Raw genomic sequence first — 18429 nt, forward strand, 5'->3', positions numbered from 1 at the left:
AATTAAGTTCCCCCTTCTTGAATCCTGAGCTTGCCTCTGTGCCCATCCGCAACATATTTCCATTTAGCGTGTGCACATCGCTTTGTGTATTAATTTATTAATAATGAAATCATTTCAAATATCAGCTGCCTGCAGCCCAAGACGGCACCAGGGAAAGAAAACCAACAAATGACATAGTAAAAAGTGGAAGAAAAAAAATTGCTATGAATTGGCTCTTTAGAAGAAAACAAGCTGTGGTGCCAACTGGAAATGTTTGCTTTGGGGGTTAGCTATAAGGTTGGCGTCAGTCAGGGCAAAAGGCATGCCAGCGGAATGCAATGCTTGGAGGAAGCGGCAGGTCACTCAATCGCTGGCATTCTGCCCAGAAGCAACTGGATGCCTTCATTTTTTTTTAAGGCAAACAGATCCCTTGCAGTTTAAGGAAATCTGAAAATGCAGAATAATGTTTCGTAGGCTCAGCCGGCTTCCCTGCACAATGATCTGTGTGGTCTCCTACACCCCTACCACATATCTGGAAATGCACACTGTCCCTATATCTCCATAGGGTTCCACAACACCAGCGACAAGGAACAAAGGTTGTTTTCGGTAAGCCTGATGACTAAGTCAGATGGAAGGAAAGGACTTCCCCAAACATCTTGGGACAAAGCTTCAGCAACAAAAAAATTCCTTACAATTTTCCCACTCTGCGCCGCAGGAAAAAAATGTGACAATATGCGACCTTATTACGCTCTGCTGTTTTCTTTTTGTCAGGATGGACGGAGAGATTAAAGTAATGAGTTATTGAAGGGAAGCACAGATGTGCAGCAATCCCTCCCTATGCAATCCATTCAGCATTGTCTTGGTTGCCCGCTACACATATCTGCAAGTACTTTGTATGTGCCAGGCCCCTGTGCCACCTTCTTTAATGCCTAGTGTTATTATTCCCTATGACACTATGATCAGCTCTGTGTTTTTGCTATCATCTTTCAATTAAAATTACATCTGAGATATGTTGTTGTTGTTGTTGTTGTTTTTATTATTCTCCTTTATTTATATGGCGCCACAAGGGTTCCACAGCGCCCAATTACAGAGTACATAAACAAATAATCAAAACAGGAAAACAGCAACTTACAGTTGACGACAATATAGGACAAGTACAGGGTAAATAAACATAGCTACATCAGCAGATGACACTGGAATAAGTATCAGGTGGCAGAGGACTGCTGGAGTTGGTGCAGTTGAAGATTATTAAAGTAAGAAAAAGGTTAAGCACATGAGGTCATCACTTTACTCCATTTTTCACCTCAGCTGTGCTTCTGTGCACATACAGTCATTGATCAGCTGTGCACATTCCGATGTCGGCCAGCTGTGCTTCTGTGCACATGCTGATGTCGGTCGGCTGTGCTTCTGTGCACATGCTGATGTCGGTCAGCTGTGCTTCTGTGCATATGGCAATATCGGTCAGCTGTGCTTCTGTGCACATGCTAATGACAGTCAGTTGTGCTTCTGTGCATATGCCAATGTCAGTCAGCTGTGCTTCTGTGCATATGGCAATACCGGTCAGCTGTGCTTCTGTGCACATGCCGATGTTGGTCAGCTATGCTTCTGTGCACATGCTGATGTCGATCAGCGCATGCACAAGCAGGCAGCACCGGGGAGGGATCCACCACATCACTCTCTCAAAAGTATCTGTAACAGTTAGCCCATAGGCTGCTATGGGCTAATATAATCTTTAACGCCATCTTTAGATGAAACCTATGGTAACTGCTGTTGCTGTTGGAAATGCAGGGACTGCGGCAGGCACTGGAGATATATGCTGCGGTCCCTCCTTCTTACATGCTGGAGATCCTTAAAATTTGTGGTTACCTCCCTAAAACAGGTAAAAATAAATATGTCCTAGCCCCATAATCATTGTGTACTGATACCATGATTATTAGCTGCAGTACAACATAATCTATCACCCATTATAAAATATCAATTATTTCAAACCCCCATCACAAATATTAAAAAAATACCTTTATACAAATTTTCCCTGCAAAACGTATTTTAAAACACAGAGCTTAATTCAAAAGAATACAGGCCCTCATTCCGAGTTGTTCGCTCGCAAGCTGCTTTTAGCAGCTTTGCACACGCTAAGCCGCCGCCTACTGGGAGTGAATCTTAGCTTATCATAATTGCAAACGAAAGATTAGCAGATTTGTGAACAGACACTTCTTAGCAGTTTCTGAGTAGCTCCAGACTTACTCGACATCTGCGATCAGTTCAGTCAGTTTCGTTCCTGGTTTGACATCACAAACACACCCAGCGTTCGCCCAGACACTCCTCCGTTTCTTCAGCCACTCCCGCGTTTTTCCCAGAAACGGTAGCGTTTTTTCGCACACACCCATAAAACGTCCAGTTTCCGCCCAGAAACACCCACTTCCTGTCAATCACACTACAATCACCAGAACGAAGAAAAACCTCGTAATGCCGTGAGTAAAATACCTACCTGCATAGCAAATTTACTTGGCGCAGTCGCACTGCGGACATTGCGCATGCGCATTAGCGACTAATTGCTCCGTTGCGACAAAAAAATAACGAGCGAACAACTTGGAATGACCCCCACTATCCCTCCATCAGTCCGTAATCTTATTTCCTGGTAATTTAAACGTGCCAGGGCTCTTGTTCTACAATGACCCCCAATGACCTTATGGGTTCAGCCCAGCCCCTGGATACAACTAGATCATGCCCTATTCACGGGTGTAGTATGGTATGCCGGCGGCCGGGCTCCCGACGACCAGCATACCGGCGCAGGGAGCCCGACCGCTGGCATACCGACAGCGTGGTGAGCGCAAATGAGCCCCTTGCGGGCACGGTGGCGCGCTACTCACGCCACACTATTTATTCTCCCTCCAGGGGGGTCTTGGACCTCCACGAGGGAAAATATCTGTCGGTATGCTGGGTGTCGGGATTCCGGCGCTGGTGTACTGTGCGCCGGGATCCCGACATTCGGCAACCTGAAGACCACCCCTATTCACTGTTGCTATGCTTGCTGAGTTCCAAAACACATAGCCTCGGTGCTTATGAGGGGCAATAAGCAGCCCCCTAGCTGCTGTAGAACTACACATTCCAGCATGTCCTGTTGAACAGCAGCTGGAGGGCCGCTTACTGCCCACCCTGCATCCACTCACCCGCTGTTCAGGGTCTTGCATATAGGGGGTAATTCAGACTGGATCGCTGCAGCGGCAGCGCTCGCAGTCAGCATATGCGCACCCCGGGAGCCCAGTGAGATGCTAACAGCATCTCTGGGCTGCGATCGCCTCTGCCTGATTGACAGGCAGAGGCGGTCGCGGGGCGGGAGGGGCGTGCCAACGGCATTAGAACGCTGTTGACGAGGCGCGGTTCGGACAGCCGCTGCGACCCAGGACGCGGCAGGTAGCCCCCTGCCAGCCGCAGGAGCTGCACAGGCAGGGAGCTACTCGCCAGGTGCAAAAGCATCGCCGCCGTGTAATGCTTTTGCTCCCTTGTGGGGGAGGGCCTGGAATGTGGGGCGAACAAGCCCTGCGCTGGGTCCCCCCCCCCCCCGCATGTCTGAGAAACTAATCGTAGATGTGCTAAATTTAGTACATCTGCGATCAGATCTGAATTACCCCCATAGTGACCTATTATGGATGGCAAGCAGCCTGAGGGAAGTGGACACTCCGGGCTCTTTTCCTATAGGTGAATCTACAACACACATACATTATACCTCTATAACAAAAAATATAGACACATATATATTTTTATCACAGAACCTGATTTTAAAGAATCTGAAAAATATAATAAAAATAAATGACAGGTTCCCATACAGAAATATACCTTATTCTGCCGTTTTGAAAACTCTGTGTCCGTGGCGATCAATGGTTTTTTAGATGGGGACCCTAGAGTAAGTGTGCCATTGTTCTGAGGCCCTATGGGTCAGTGAGGGTCATTCCGAGTTGTTCGCTAGCTGCCGTTGCTCGCAGCGCAGCGATCAGGCTAAAAATAGGCATTTCTGCGCATGCGTATGCACCGCAATGCGCACGCGCGACGTACGGGTATAAAGTCCTTTGTGGTTTTGCACAGGTTCTAGCGACGTTTTCATTCACACAGCCGCAAGAAGATTGACAGAAAAGGGGAGTTTATGGGTGTCAACTGACCATTTTCAGGGAGTGCTTAGAAAAACGCAGGTGTGCCAGGGAAAACGCAGGCGTGGCTGGGCGAACGCTGGGCGGGTGTGTGAGACATCAAAAGCCAACCCTCCAACGTTAGAATCAACGCACATGAAGAGTAAGTCCAGGGCCGGTCTTGTTTTGCACAAACTATTTTTTCAGCCGCTCTGCTGCACAGGCGTTCGCACTTCTGCAAAGCGAAAATACACTCCCCGGTGGGCGGCGACAATGCGTTTGCACGGCTGCAAAAAACTGCTAGCGAGTGATCAACCATCAGTATGCCATTGACCACCAGTATGCCATTGTTCTGGAGCCCCAACCATCATTGCATCATTGTTCTGTGCCCCCTAAGAATGCATTTACCAACAGAACGCAGTGCATGGTACCCCCTAACACAGATTGGCACAGGTTCTAAGCTGCAAGCGTGAGAAGAAGACAGCCACTTTACTGTGCGTCATTATTAATGTTGGCTAATGCATCCATGGCCGGCTCTCGTAGGCTGCCTGTCTCCGCGCTCAGGAAGGAAGACGAGAGGGCACTTCAGCAAGTGTGGAAAGCAACAGATGCTGTATTTTTTCAGCTGTTCTGCTGCTCCAGTCATGTGCTGTGTATCCTAACACCTGTGCAAATGTAAACCATGGCAGCTATTAATAGCCACGGGCAGAGATATGATGTCATCCTTCTGACCTCTCAGCCACTAAGTACTGAGCGATCGGCTGCAGCATTTTTTACAATCTCCGAATGTCTTGCCTGATGCGGTGTGTCACAAGTGCGGGGCTGAAAGTATAATCTACTTCTGCATCAGAGGAAAACACAGGGAAAAGATTTAAAAATAATTGATTTGCCTAAACACAGGGATCACTGACTTAAATGTCTTTTGTGCATTATTAAATCGGGATAAGTCCAACTTTTGCCCTTGACGGATATATTTATATTACAAAAGGAAGGATGCACACTAACAATGTATGCGCAGTGAAATGGACTGAGCAGCCCTGCTACTTCACCAGGCGGGACAAACACATAAATCCCAGAAAATTCAAAGTATAGGAGAATAGAGTGCAGCGTGCATTGGCGCTCATACCATAAGATGAATCCCTTGTATTAATGGGGGATAGACTGAGCCATGAGTTTAAAACAAGTAAAGTGCATTTATTACATGGACAGACTGGTATACATATATAGACAATAAACTAGAGATGTGCACTTGAAATTTTTCGGGTTTTGTGTTTTGGTTTTGGGTTCGGTTCCGCGGCCGTGTTTTGGGTTCGACCGCGTTTTGGCAAAACCTCACCGAATTTTTTTTGTCGGATTCGGGTGTGTTTTGGATTCGGGTGTTTTTTTCAAAAAACACTAAAAAACAGCTTAAATCATAGAATTTGGGGGTCATTTTGATCCCAAAGTATTATTAACCTCAAAAACCATAATTTCCACTCATTTTCAGTCTATTCTGAATACCTCACACCTCACAATATTATTTTTAGTCCTAACATTTGCACCGAGGTCGCTGGATGACTAAGCTAAGCTACCCTAGTGGCCGACACAAACACCGGGCCCATCTAGGAGTGGCACTGCAGTGTCACGCAGGATGGCCCTTCCAAAAAACACTCCCCAAACAGCACATGACGCAAAGAAAAAAAGAGGCGCAATGAGGTAGCTGTGTGAGTAAGATAAGCGACCCTAGTGGCCGACACAAACACCGGGCCCATCTAGGAGTGTCACTGCAGTGTCACGCAGGATGGCCCTTCCAAAAAACACTCCCCAAACAGCACATGACGCAAAGAAAAAAAGAGGCTCAATGAGGTAGCTGTGTGAGTAAGATAAGCGACCCTAGTGGCCGACACAAACACCGGGCCCATCTAGGAGTGGCACTGCAGTGTCACGCAGGATGGCCCTTCCAAAAAACACTCCCCAAACAGCACATGACGCAAAGAAAAAAAGAGGCGCAATGAGGTAGCTGTGTGAGTAAGATAAGCGACCCTAGTGGCCGACACAAACACCGGGCCCATCTAGGAGTGGCACTGCAGTGTCACGCAGGATGGCCCTTCCAAAAAACACTCCCCAAACAGCACATGACGCAAAGAAAAAAAGAGGCGCAATGAGGTAGCTGTGTGAGTAAGATAAGCGACCCTAGTGGCCGACACAAACACCGGGCCCATCTAGGAGTGGCACTGCAGTGTCACGCAGGATGGCCCTTCCAAAAAACACTCCCCAAACAGCACATGACGCAAAGAAAAAAAGAGGCGCAATGAGGTAGCTGTGTGAGTAAGATAAGCGACCCTAGTGGCCGACACAAACACCGGGCCCATCTAGGAGTGGCACTGCAGTGTCACGCAGGATGGCCCTTCCAAAAAACACTCCCCAAACAGCACATGACGCAAAGAAAAAAAGAGGCGCAATGAGGTAGCTGTGTGAGTAAGATAAGCGACCCTAGTGGCCGACACAAACACCGGGCCCATCTAGGAGTGGCACTGCAGTGTCACGCAGGATGGCCCTTCCAAAAAACACTCCCCAAACAGCACATGACGCAAAGAAAAAAAGAGGCGCAATGAGGTAGCTGTGTGAGTAAGATAAGCGACCCTAGTGGCCGACACAAACACCGGGCCCATCTAGGAGTGGCACTGCAGTGTCACGCAGGATGGCCCTTCCAAAAAACACTCCCCAAACAGCACATGACGCAAAGAAAAATTAAAGAAAAAAGAGGTGCAAGATGGAATTGTCCTTGGGCCCTCCCACCCACCCTTATGTTGTATAAACAGGACATGCACACTTTAACCAATCCATCATTTCAGTGACAGGGTCTGCCACACGACTGTGACTGAAATGACGGGTTGGTTTGGACCCCCACCAAAAAAGAAGCAATTAATCTCTCCTTGCACAAACTGGCTCTACAGAGGCAAGATGTCCACCTCATCATCATCCTCCGATATATCACCGTGTACATCCCCCTCCTCACAGATTATCAATTCGTCCCCACTGGAATCCACCATCTCAGCTCCCTGTGTACTTTGTGGAGGCAATTGCTGCTGGTCAATGTCTCCACGGAGGAATTGATTATAATTCATTTTAATGAACATCATCTTCTCCACATTTTCTGGAAGTAACCTCGTACGCCGATTGCTGACAAGGTGAGCGGCGGCACTAAACACTCTTTCGGCGTACACACTTGTGGGAGGGCAACTTAGGTAGAATAAAGCCAGTTTGTGCAAGGGCCTCCAAATTGCCTCTTTTTCCTGCCAGTATAAGTACGGACTGTGTGACGTGCCTACTTGGATGCGGTCACTCATATAATCCTCCACCATTCTTTCAATGGGGAGAGAATCATATGCAGTGACAGTAGACGACATGTCCGTAATCGTTGACAGGTCCTTCAGTCCGGACCAGATGTCAGCATCAGCAGTCGCTCCAGACTGCCCTGCATCACCGCCAGCGGGTGGGCTCGGAATTCTGAGCCTTTTCCTCGCACCCCCAGTTGCGGGAGAATGTGAAGGAGGAGATGTTGACAGGTCGCGTTCCGCTTGACTTGACAATTTTCTCACCAGCAGGTCTTTGAACCCCAGCAGACTTGTGTCTGCCGGAAAGAGAGATCCAAGGTAGGTTTTAAATCTAGGATCGAGCACGGTGGCCAAAATGTAGTGCTCTGATTTCAACAGATTGACCACCCGTGAATCCTTGTTAAGCGAATTAAGGGCTCCATCCACAAGTCCCACATGCCTAGCGGAATCGCTCCATGTTAGCTCCTCCTTCAATGTCTCCAGCTTCTTCTGCAAAAGCCTGATGAGGGGAATGACCTGACTCAGGCTGGCAGTGTCTGAACTGACTTCACGTGTGGCAAGTTCAAAGGGCAGCAGAACCTTGCACAACGTTGAAATCATTCTCCACTGCGCTTGAGACAGGTGCATTCCACCTCCTATATCGTGCTGAATTGTATAGGCTTGAATGGCCTTTTGCTGCTCCTCCAACCTCTGAAGCATATATAGGGTTGAATTCCACCTCGTTACCACTTCTTGCTTCAGATGATGGCAGGGCAGGTTCAGGCGTTTTTGGTGTTGCTCCAGTCTTCTGTACGTGGTGCCTGTACGCCGAAAGTGTCCCGCAATTCTTCTGGCCACCGACAGCATCTCTTGCACGCCCCTGTCGTTTTTTAAAAAATTCTGCACCACCAAATTCAAGGTATGTGCAAAACATGGAACGTGCTGGAATTTGCCCAGATTTAATGCGCACACAATATTGCTGGCGTTGTCCGATGCCACAAATCCACAGGAGAGTCCAATTGGGGTAAGCCATTCCGCGATGATCTTCCTCAGTTGCCGTAAGAGGTTTTCAGCTGTGTGCGTATTCTGGAAACCGGTGATACAAAGCGTAGCCTGCCTAGGAAAGAGTTGGCGTTTGCGAGATGCTGCTACTGGTGCCGCCGCTGCTGTTCTTGCGGCGGGAGTCCATACATCTACCCAGTGGGCTGTCACAGTCATATAGTCCTGACCCTGCCCTGCTCCACTTGTCCACATGTCCGTGGTTAAGTGGACATTGGGTACAGCTGCATTTTTTAGGACACTGGTGACTCTTTTTCTGAGGTCTGTGTACATTTTTCGGTATCGCCTACCTAGATAAATGGAACCTAGATGGTATTTGGTACCGGGGACACAGTACCTCCAACAAGTCTCTAGTTGGCTCTGCAGTAATGATGGATACCGGAACCACGTTTCTCACCACCCAGGATGCCAAGGCCTCAGTTATCCGCTTTGCAGCAGGATGACTGCTGTGATATTTCATCTTCCTCGCAAAGGACTGTTGGACAGTCAATTGCTTGGTGGAAGTAGTAAAAGTGGGCTTACGAGTACGACTTCCCCTCTGGGATGACCATCGACTCCCAGCAGCAACAACAGCAGCGCCAGCAGCAGTAGGCGTTACACGCAAGGATGCATCGGAGGAATCCCAGGCAGGAGAGGACTCGTCAGAATTGCCAGTGACATGGCCTGCAGGACTATTGGCATTCCTGGGGAAGGAGGAAATTGACACTGAGGGAGTTGGTGGGGTGGTTTGCGTGAGCTTGGTTACAAGAGGAAGGGATTTACTGGTCAGTGGACTGCTTCCGCTGTCGCCCAAAGTTTTTGAACTTGTCACTGACTTATTATGAATGCGCTGCAGGTGACGTATAAGGGAGGATGTTCCGAGGTGGTTAACGTCCTTACCCCTACTTATTACAGCTTGACAAAGGCAACACACGGCTTGACAAATGTTGTCCGCATTTCTGTTGAAATACTTCCACACCGAAGAGCTGATTTTTTTGGTATTTTCACCAGGCATGTCAACGGCCATATTCCTCCCACGGACAACAGGTGTCTCCCCGGGTGCCTGACTTAAACAAACCACCTCACCATCAGAATCCTCCTTGTCAATTTCCTCCCCAGCGCCAGCAACACCCATATCCTCCTCATCCTGGTGTACTTCAACACTGACATCTTCAATCTGACTATCAGGAACTGGACTGCGGGTGCTCCTTCCAGCACTTGCAGGGGGCGTGCAAATGGTGGAAGGCGCATGCTCTTCACGTCCAGTGTTGGGAAGGTCAGGCATTGCAACCGACACAATTGGACTCTCCTTGTGGATTTGGGATTTCGAAGAACGCACAGTTCTTTGCGGTGCTTTTGCCAGCTTGAGTCTTTTCATTTTTCTAGCAAGAGGCTGAGTGCTTCCATCCTCATGTGAAGCTGAACCACTAGCCATGAACATAGGCCAGGGCCTCAGCCGTTCCTTGCCACTCCGTGTGGTAAATGGCATATTGGCAAGTTTACGCTTCTCCTCCGACAATTTTATTTTAGATTTTGGAGTCCTTTTTTTACTGATATTTGGTGTTTTGGATTTTACATGCTCTGTACTATGACATTGGGCATCGGCCTTGGCAGACGACGTTGCTGGCATTTCATCGTCTCGGCCATGACTAGTGGCAGCAGCTTCAGCACGAGGTGGAAGTGGATCTTGATCTTTCCCTAATTTTTGAACCTCAACATTTTTGTTCTCCATGTTTTAATAGGCACAACTAAAAGGCACCTCAGGTAAACAATGGAGATGGATGGATACTAGTATACTTATGGATGGACGAGCGACTGCCGACACAGAGGTAGCTACAGCCGTGGACTACCGTACTGTGTCTGCTGCTAATATAGACTGGATGATAATGAGATGAAATCAATATATATATAATATCACTAGTACTGCAGCCGGACAGGTATATAATATATATTTATTATGTAATGACTGATGACGGACCTGCTGGACACTGTCAGCTCAGCAGCACCGCAGACTGCTACAGTAAGCTACTATAGTAGTATGTATAAAGAAGAAAGAAAAAAAAAAAACCACGGGTAGGTGGTATACAATTATGGATGGACCAGCGACTGCCGACACAGAGGTAGCTACAGCCGTGGACTACCATACTGTGTCTGCTGCTAATATAGACTGGATGATAATGAGATGAAATCAATATATATATATATAATATCACACTAGTACTGCAGCCGGACAGGTAGATATATTTATTATGTAATGACTGATGACAGACCTGCTGGATACTGTCAGCTCAGCAGCACCGCAGACTGCTACAGTAAGCTACTATAGTGGTACGTATAAAGAAGAAAGAAAAAAAAAAAAACCACGGGTAGGTGGTATACAATTATGGATGGACCAGCGACTGCCGACACAGAGGTAGCTACAGCCGTGGACTACCGTACTGTGTCTGCTGCTAATATAGACTGGATGATAATGAGATGAAATCAATATATATATATATATAATATCACTAGTACTGCAGCCGGACAGGTATATAATATATATTTATTATGTAATGACTGATGACGGACCTGCTGGACACTGTCAGCTCAGCAGCACCGCAGACTGCTACAGTAAGCTGCTATAGTAGTATGTATAAAGAAGAAAGAAAAAAAAAAACCACGGGTAGGTGGTATACAATTATGGATGGACCAGCGACTGCCGACACAGAGGTAGCTACAGCCGTGGACTACCGTACTGTGTCTGCTGCTAATATAGACTGGATGATAATGAGATGAAATCAATATATATATATATATATAATATCACTAGTACTGCAGCCGGACAGGTATATAATATATATTTATTATGTAATGACTGATGACGGACCTGCTGGACACTGTCAGCTCAGCAGCACCGCAGACTGCTACAGTAAGCTACTATAGTAGTATGTATAAAGAAGAAAGAAAAAAAAAAACCACGGGTAGGTGGTATACAATTATGGATGGACCAGCGACTGCCGATACAGAGGTAGCTACAGCCGTGGACTACCGTACTGTGTCTGCTGCTAATATAGACTGGATGATAATGAGATGAAATCAATATATATATATATAATATCACTAGTACTGCAGCCGGACAGGTATATAATATATATTTATTATGTAATGACTGATGACGGACCTGCTGGACACTGTCAGCTCAGCAGCACCGCAGACTGCTACAGTAAGCTACTATAGTAGTATGTATAAAGAAGAAAGAAAAAAAAAACCACGGGTAGGTGGTATACAATTATGGATGGACCAGCGACTGCCGACACAGAGGTAGCTACAGCCGTGGACTACCGTACTGTGTCTGCTGCTAATATAGACTGGATGATAATGAGATGAAATCAATATATATATATATATATATATAATATCACTAGTACTGCAGCCGGACAGGTATATAATATATATTTATTATGTAATGACTGATGACGGACCTGCTGGACACTGTCAGCTCAGCAGCACCGCAGACTGCTACAGTAAGCTACTATAGTAGTATGTATAAAGAAGAAGAAAGAAAAAAAAAAAACGGGTAGGTGGTAAACAATATTATATATATATTATATACAATTATATATATATATTATATATATTAAACTGGTGGTGATTATTAAACTGGTGGTCAGGTCACTGGTCACACTATCAGCAACTTGCAAGTAGTACTCCTAAGCAGACAATCACAATATATATTATACTGGTGGTCAGTGTGGTCACAATGGCAGTGTGGCACTCTGGCAGCAAGTCCTGCTCTCAGACTCTAACTGCTCCCCACTGTCAGTGTCTCCCCCACAAGTCAGATATACATTATACAGTCACACTATCTATCTATCACTTCAGCAAGTAGTAGTACTCCTCCTAAAGTACTCCTCCTAATGCTCCCCAAAATTACTACTGTGTCTCTCTCTACTCTAGTCTCACTCTCTTCTCTATAAACGGAGAGGACGCCAGCCACGTCCTCTCCCTATGAATCTCAATGCACGTGTGAAAATGGCGGCGACGCGCGGCTCCTTATATAGAATCCGAGTCTCGCGATAGAATCCGAGCCTCGCGAGAATCCGACAGCGGGATGATGACGTTCGGGCGCGCTCGGGTTAACCGAGCAAGGCGGGAAGATCCGAGTCGCTCGGCCCCGTGTAAAAAAAACTGAAGTTCGGGCGGGTTCGGATGCCGAGGAACCGAACCCGCTCATCTCTACAATAAACAATAAAAGAATCCAAGAATGGAACCTGGAGACAGTGTCTGATAAAGTGACTGTGCAATGGATAAACAAACAATCTCTCACCATAGAATGGCCCTGCGGTGGGCTAGCTTAGAATAAGCAATTTGTGGTCCAGAGCTGAATTAGCTCGGCACCACCGCACAGGGCTTAAATCAGCAAGTTGATTGTTCCAGAGAAGTCACTGCTCCATAGTCCAAAACGATCATCTATCCAAATGACAACGCGTTTCGGTCGGTAAACTCCGACCTTTTTCAAGTTTTGGATAGATGTACTGAGTCCAAACAGCTATTTATGCCCATGTACATGATTAACATCGCTAACACCTGTGTCGAAAGGCGTAGCAAACTTTCCCGGCGCATGTTGCTGGAAGTGAAGCGCTTTGCGTTCCAGCGCCGGCAGGAAATCCCGCCGCATGCGTTCCATTGCTTTTCCGGAATCATTCTTTCAGCCGCGATGTTCTTCAATATGCTGTATCTTTTGTACACTCCTCACATGTAACAAGTGCCAAAAACAAACTATGTGTAATACATTATTTTACTCAGACAATGTAGTCCATCATAACAAACGACGGATCATCACAAACGAGTCCCCGTCCGCCATCTTTGTTGAGGGAAAAAAAATCACCTTTTTCCATAGTCTCGACGGGGTTGTTGTAAAATCTGCCCATATTTCTTCTTAATCTCATATAACTTTCCCAGAGGAGGACCCACTCTGACCAAGCTTAGTGGTACTTAGTATTCCCACTAGTCCTTCCCTATTACCCGAGTGGAGTCACTCCTTAGCCGGTATATTTTGGGCGGAATTTCATTGGAGGACAAATATCAACATATGGATGCCCAGATATAGAAAGAAAGAAAAAAACATGATTAAAACACATGTACTGATTAAAAATGTAAATAAAATGTGTAGTCCATTAATCTAAAAACCACTTTAATTCAAAGTCGGCATTGTGCCCATTCGGTTTTAAAGAGTTGAGGTCAAATATCCAACGCATCTCACTTTGCGCCAGACGTTTTTCAAGATCCCTATTTTTCCAATTGGATTTAACTTGTTGGATTCCCAAGTATCTAATAATATGCCCTTCACATTTCTTGTGCACCTTATTAAAGTGCTCCGAGAAAGGGTGACTATCTAGGCCCTTGCGGATATTGTACACGTGTTCCGCCATTCTGGTTTTTAAGGGCCTAGATGTTTTTCCCACATATACTAGCCCACACCTGCACTCAAGAAAGTATATGACATTTCTTGCGTTGCAGGTAATGAAATCCCTGATTTTATATTTTTTCCCATTGACTGTAAAATCTGTAGTTTTTCGTGGGAGATCTTTTTTGTAAGTTGTCCGACACATTATACAGGCCCCACACCTATGAAAACCTTGGTTGCATGTCCTAGCCAAGGTCTTGTCTGGTAAACTACTCTTAACCAAACGATCCTTCAGGGACTTAGCTTTTTTGTAAATGAACGTGGGTTTGTTGGGAATGATTTTTCCAATGACAGGGTCATCTTGCAAAATTCTCCAGTTCTGTTTGAAAATCCGCTCAATTCTCTTATGATATGCCCCATATTTGGTGACAAAGGCCCATTCATAAGGATTCCCACTCATTTCCATGGGGGCTTTTTCTAGTAACAGTGCTTTTCTATCTGTATTCATCACTTGTTCTTCTGCTTTTCCTAGAATGGACTCGGGGTACCCTTTTTCTCCCATCTCTTTTAGTTGGACTTCCAATATTTTTGGATCTGTACAGTTCCTTATGAGGCGTTTATATTGCCCGGCTGGAATATTTTCCAGCCACTTATGATGGTGCTCGCTGTCTATATTAATGTAGGCATTTGAGTCTGTTGGTTTCCGATGAGTTTGTGTACAGATGGAGTTCCCCTCAATATAGATTTTTAGATCTAAAAAGACCAACTCACCGCAGGGCCCACCGCAGGGCCATTCTATGGTGAGAGATTGTTTGTTTATCCATTGCACAGTCACTTTATATCAGACACTGTCTCCAGGTTCCATTCTTGGATTCTTTTATTGTTTATTGTCTATATATGTATACCAGTCTGTCCATGTAATAAATGCACTTTACTTGTTTTAAACTCATGGTTCAGTCTATCCCCCATTAATACAAGGGATTCATCTTATGGTATGAGCGCCAATGCACGCTGCACTATTCTCCTATACTTTGAATTTTCTGGGATTTATGTGTTTGTCCCGCCTGGTGAAGTAGCAGGGCTGCTCAGTCCATTTCACGGCGCATACATTGTTAGTGTGCATCCTTCCTTTTGTACTATTTGTCATTTCAAACACTAGTACACGAACAGTTTTGCTGCAGAGATGTTTGCATTTAGAGAGGCCAGAAGATCATCATCAAAAATCTTCTTGAATGGAAATTCAGAAGATAATACAGAGGACGAAGATTTTACCACTATACTTATGAAATTAGAGAAAATTATGCTGAAGGAAAATCGGCTGTGGTGGGAAGTCATTGCATTAGAGCATTACCTGACACACCGCCTAATTCCCAAAGGGTTAAGGATTATAAAAAAACCTTCCTTCTCCAATGGGAATGAATCATTTCACAATGAGTGGGATAAAATACTCACACATTGTTGATTATCATTAGTAGAACTTATTATTAAGGAGAGAAAGGAAAATCTCATGGAAGCCAATAAAGAAATCGAATTGCTAAAAACCTATATTGACCCTTTCTGTGACCTCGAGGAGGTTAAAATAAGAGAAAAAATCATCCTAACTAGATTAGAAAAGGAAACCAATGAATTGAGAAACAGGAAGAAAAAGAAATTCAATAGGGATTCGAAAGAGATCTCATTGGAAGATCCGCCAAAAGGGGTGGTGGAAGAAATATCCACAATGAAGGAATCCACCTGGATTCCCACATGGAGGAAAAAGGCCAAAAGAAATAATAACTATTGGCCAGAAAAGGTCAGGGGAAAAAAACCTTTTTACCCTCAAAATAAGGAGGGGGATAGGTCCTTTAGGAGGGAGAGAAGCCCACCTAAATCAACATTCCAGAATGAGACAGGGAATTGGAAGAAAAAATCTTGGGGAAATAGGCAACCCCAAGAAAGAGGGGGGGGGGGGGAACACTGTCCAACCCCCAGAGAAAGGGATCAGGGGTATAGAACCCACCAAGAAGTGTCAAAAACCCAAAGAAAGAGGTTCTACAGAGGGAATATAAATTGTGAGAACATCCCTGAGGTGGAAAGTGTGTGGCAAACACCGCGCAGGAATCCTAATTTTTTAGAACGGGGCCTCTGGCCTCAGAGAATAAAATAGCCCCCAAGCAGACTAGGCGGGGGAAAAGAGGAGGTATTGCTAAAAAGAAAAAGAAACCACCTGCCCCCGTAGAAAACCCTCCAGTGTGCCCTGAGAAGGAAATTGACCTAAGAGTGTCCAAATTCACACCCACTAGCAAAATTTTCAACCTTAGTGAATATGCTTTGTCTGATGTCGAACAATCAGTACTCATGAAGGGGCTAAAATTTGCCCCTTCAAGTGACCCCAACCCCTTCGAATTGTTTGTAGACCTACAAAAATACATCAGAAAATTAAGTCTGAAAAAATTCTTTCAGGGTAAAGATTCCAGTAATGATGTTTCGATGATTAATGGGAAGGGTTTTAAAAAGAAATCACATTTTTATCCCCAACACGTGAAAGGAGGCAGTATAGACTGTTTTAACTCCATCGTTACCAAAGAACTCAGAAAAATTCCTAAATGTAAGAAAAGTAATCTCACACAAAAGGAGAAAACAGCCATGGTGTCCCTGCAGAATAATAAAGATGTCATCATCAAGCCTGCAGATAAGGGCGGGGGGGTTGTCCTTATGAGTAAATCTAACTACATTAAGGAAATTGAGAGGCAATTGGGAGATGTAGAAACCTATAGGAAATTGAAGGCGGACCCTCTAATTAATATGACTAAGAAACTTGAAGACCTAACAAAGAGAGCAGTAGAAAATGGTGCAATATCCAGTGCAGAACAGGACTTTGTGCATATAGACAACCCTTCAACACCAACTATATATGTCTTACCGAAGGTTCATAAGGACCCGGTGAACCCTCCAGGACGCCCCATAATCACGGGCACAAATAGTTTAACGTCAAATTTATCAGCAATGGTTGATTCTTTTCTCCAGCCTCTAGTGAATAATACTACTGCTTTCCTAAAGGATACAGGGGATGTACTGAGAAAGCTGGAGGAAATATCCTGGACTGATGAATGCACTATGGTGAGTGCAGATGTTAGCACTCTATACACCATTATCAATTGGAGTGAGGGGAAAAAGGCCATAGAGTTTTTCTTACAAAAAAGTGAATATAAAGAGGCGGCACGGTCATTCATTATAGAATCTATTGATTTTATCCTCACTAACAACTATTTTTATTTTGATGGCGTCTATTATCTTCAGATTAGGGGCACCGCCATGGGCACCAGGTTCGCCCCTAGTTATGCCAACTTGTTTATGGCATACTGGGAAATGATAACTGTGGACACTGCCAGAGCACTGGGAGCGAACCTGGTGTCATGGTGCAGATTTATAGATGACATTTTTTTCATTTGGAGGGGAACTGACGAAAGTTTGCCCCCTTTTCTAGGATTGTTAAACCAAAACAATTTTAACATTCACGTAACTTTTTCTCAGAGCAAAAAAGAGTTGGTCTTTTTAGATCTAAAAATCTATATTGAGGGGAACTCCATCTGTACACAAACTCATCGGAAACCAACAGACTCAAATGCCTACATTAATATAGACAGCGAGCACCATCATAAGTGGCTGGAAAATATTCCAGCCGGGCAATATAAACGCCTCATAAGGAACTGTACAGATCCAAAAATATTGGAAGTCCAACTAAAAGAGATGGGAGAAAAAGGGTACCCGGAGTCCATTCTAGGAAAAGCAGAAGAACAAGTGATGAATACAGATAGAAAGGCACTGTTACTAGAAAAAGCCCCCATGGAAATGAGTGGGAATCCTTATGAATGGGCCTTTGTCACCAAATATGGGGCATATCATAAGAGAATTGAGCGGATTTTCAAACAGAACTGGAGAATTTTGCAAGATGACCCTGTCATTGGAAAAATCATTCCCAACAAACCCACGTTCATTTACAAAAAAGCTAAGTCCCTGAAGGATCGTTTGGTTAAGAGTAGTTTACCAGACAAGACCTTGGCTAGGACATGCAACCAAGGTTTTCATAGGTGTGGGGCCTGTTTAATGTGTCAGACAACTTACAAAAAAGATCTCCCACGAAAAACTACAGATTTTACAGTCAATGGGAAAAAATATAAAATCAGGGATTTCATTACCTGCAACTCAAGAAATGTCATATACTTTCTTGAGTGCAGGTGTGGGCTAGTATATGTGGGAAAAACATCTAGGCCCTTAAAAACCAGAATGGCGGAACACGTGTACAATATATGCAAGGGCCTAGATAGTCACCCTTTCTCGGAGCACTTTAATAAGGTGCACAAGAAATGTGAAGGGCATATTATTAGATACTTGGGAATCCAACAAGTTAAATCCAATTGGAAAAATAGGGATCTTGAAAAACGTCTGGCGCAATGTGAGATGCATTGGATATTTGACCTCAACTCTTTAAAACCGAATGGGCACAATGCCGACTTTGAATTAAAGTGGTTTTTAGATTAATGGACTACACATTTTATTTACATTTTTAATCAGTATATGTGTTTTAATCATGTTTTTTTCTTTCTTTCTATATCTGGGCATCCAT

This window comes from Pseudophryne corroboree, chromosome 1 (assembly GCF_028390025.1).
Source record: "Pseudophryne corroboree isolate aPseCor3 chromosome 1, aPseCor3.hap2, whole genome shotgun sequence".
In the NCBI taxonomy this organism is placed as follows: Eukaryota; Metazoa; Chordata; class Amphibia; order Anura; family Myobatrachidae; genus Pseudophryne; species Pseudophryne corroboree.